This window comes from Leucopleurus acutus (assembly GCF_964270905.1).
Source record: "Leucopleurus acutus genome assembly, chromosome: 6".
NCBI classification, from domain to species: Eukaryota; Metazoa; Chordata; class Mammalia; order Artiodactyla; family Delphinidae; genus Leucopleurus; species Leucopleurus acutus.
This window is the reverse complement of record NC_139149.1, coordinates 7,336,967-7,339,980: the sequence shown is the minus strand read 5'-3', so window position 1 is coordinate 7,339,980 and position 3,014 is coordinate 7,336,967. Positions and strand designations below refer to the sequence as shown.

The window sequence follows — 3,014 nt, the reverse complement described above, 5'->3', positions numbered from 1 at the left end:
ATGCCCTACTTAATTTACTTTGTCTGTTCTGGCTCCCCACCCATCTCTGCCCACTGCCAACATTTATCTATTTGGGGGTCACGATTCTTTTTTTTTTTAAATCACTTTCATTTTTATTTATAATCGGAAAACAATTAGAAGTTAAAGGGGGAAGGTATCTACAAACAGCAAGTGCTGGAAAGGGTGTGGAGAAAAGGGAACCCTCCTACACTGTCAGTGGGAATGTAAATTGATACAGCCACTATGGAGAACACTATGGAGGTTCCTTAAAAAACTAATAATAGGGGCTTCCCTGGTGGTGCAGTGGTTGAGAGTCCGCCTGCCGATGCAGGGGACACGGGTTCGTGCCCCGGTCTGGGAAGATCCCACATGCCGCGGAGCGGCTGACCAGTGAGCCGTGGCCGCTGAGCCTGCGCGTCCGGAGCCTGTGCTCCGCAACGGGAGAGGCCACAGCAGTGAGAGGCCCACGTACCGCAAAAAAAAAAACAAAAAAAAACAACTAATCATTGAACTACCATATGATCCAGGAATCCCACTCCTGGGCATATATTCCAATAAAAACATGGTTTGAAAGGATACACGCACCCCAATGTTCATAGCAGCACTATTTACAATAGCTAAGACACGTAAGCAACCTAAACGTCCATCGACAGAGGAACGGATAAAGAAGACGTACATATACACAATGGAATATTACTCAACCATTAAAAAGAATGAAATAATGCCACTTGCAGCAAGATGGGTGGACCTGGAGATTATCATACTGAGTAAAGTAAGTCAGACAAAGACAAATATCATATGATATTGCTTATATGTGGAATCTTAAAAAAAATGATACAGATGAACTTATTGACAAAACAGAAACAGACTTACAGACTTAGAGAATGAACTTATGGTTACTGGGGGTGGGGGGAGGGATAGATTGGGAGTTTGGGACTGACATGTACACACTGCTATATTTAAAATAGATAGCGGCCGGGCCCGGCCTGGCGCTTCACTCGCGCTGCAGACCCCGCCTTGAGTGCGTAGCTCTCCGGCCCGCGTGAACGCTTTCCCCAGACACCACCACCCTTTGGAATGGCCAGCAGGGGACCTGCCTACGGCCTGAGCCAGGAGGTGCAGCAGAAGACTGAGAAACAATACGATGCAGACCTGGAGCAGATCCTGATCCAATGGACCACCGTCCGGTGCCGCAAGGATGTGGGCCGGCCCCAGCCTGGGCGCGAGAACTTCCAGAACTGACTCAAGGATGGCACGGTGCTGTGTGAGCTCATTAATGGGCTGTACCCCGAGGGGCAGGCCCCAATGAGGAAGATCCAGTCCTCCGCCATGGCCTTCAAGCAGATGGAGCAGATCTCCCAGTTCCTGCAAGCAGCCGAGCGCCACGGCATCAACACCACTGACATCTTCCAGACTGTGGACCTCTGGGAAGGAAAGAACATGGCCTGTGTGCAGTGGACACTGCTGAACCTGGGTGGGCTGGCGGTAGCCCAGAGCAATGGGCTCTTCTCTGGAGATCCCAACTGGTTTCCCAAGAAATCCAAGGAGAACCCTCAGAACTTCTCAGACGACCAGCTGCAGGAGGGCAAGAATGTGATTGGGTTACAGATGGGGACCAACCGCGGGGCATCTCAGGCAGGCATGACCGGCTACGGGATGCCACGCCAGATCCTCTGATCCCACCCACAGCCCTGCCCTCGCCTGCCATGAATGGTTAATATATATATGTGTGTGTGTATATATATATATTTTAGCAGTGACATTCCCTGAGAGCCTCTGGAGCTCTCACACTCCCCTCTGCCAGGGTTGGGGCCTGGCCTGTCTCCTCTGAGGGTGCCTGACAGTGGCCTCCCCACTGTGCTTACTAATACATTCCCTTTTCCAAATCCACCAAAATTGGACCAACTGGCCTCTTTTCCCCAGGACCAAAATTAGGGGGGCATCACCCCCTCTCCCCACCATACCTCTTTTCTTTCTCTCTGGCCTCTCTTCCCCTGAGCCCTGTGCCCTAATCCATTCCTTGGCTGGGAGTCAGGGATGCTGCCTAACGGCCTTCTCCCCACAAGTACGCCTCGCCCACAGCTGTGGCTGCAGGGACTTAATTTATAGGGAGGGGTCTGCGGCGGCTGCTCCCCCAGCCCCAGCTGGACTGCACTCACCACGCTTCTGAGGCAGCCTGCCCTGGCAGAGGCCTTCAGGCCTCTCATTTTACATTCCCCTCTCTGTGGCTAAGGGGTGAAGGTGAGGGGACCGGGGAGGGAAGGCTGCCCACCATGGGCTGGGGCTTGAAGAATCTGAGTTTGCTGATTTAAATAAAGACTCTGTCTTTTTTTTAACAAAAATTAAATTAAAAAATAAAATAAAATAAAATAGATAACCAACAAGGACCTAGTGTAGAATAAATAAATAAATCATAAAAAGGAAAAAAATAAAATAAGAAGGTATCATGTTTTACAACAACATTTTAAAATCAAATATGATTAGATGGCAAGATTTATACTCCAAATATTATAATAGGACGTTGAGAGAAATTAAGGAAGGCTTAAAGGAGGTACATGCCATCTCCATGGACTGGAAGACTCAACTTGAAAACCTCTTATTCTCTCCAAAGTGATAGAGACTCACTACCATCCTGGTCAAAATCCCAGCAGGTTTTTATCCCCGCTGTGTGTGTGACTATAACAAGCTGATTCTAAAATTTTTTTTGTTGTGGTAAAATATATATAACAAAATTTACCATTTTAACTGTTTTAAAGTATACAATTCAGTGGCATTAAGTACACTCGCAATGGTGTTTGGATAGATTCTTGACTGCTCAGGCTAGCCTGACCTCACCATCAGGACCCAAGCACTCGCTTAAAGGAGACTCTGGATTTTAGCAAAGGGGTGCAGTGGGTGTATCTAGAAAGCAACCAGTCTGGGACAAACGTATATATCTAATCTCATCCAGGCTTCTGTCTAGGAATAAACAATGCTCTGCATCATGGTTAGCTTTAGTTTTTCCCTTTAAGCTG

At 48.0% G+C, this 3,014-nt stretch overlaps 1 pseudogene across 1 annotated transcript; it reads left to right on the top strand.

The window, feature by feature from the left end:
- Nucleotides 1-1,059: 1,059 nt before the first annotated feature.
- On the top strand, nt 1,060-1,705 carry LOC309963101 (transgelin-2-like; annotated as a pseudogene). Its single transcript has one exon. The product of its transcript is annotated as a transgelin-2-like (transcript).
- The last annotated feature ends 1,309 nt before the right edge of the window (nt 1,706-3,014 follow it).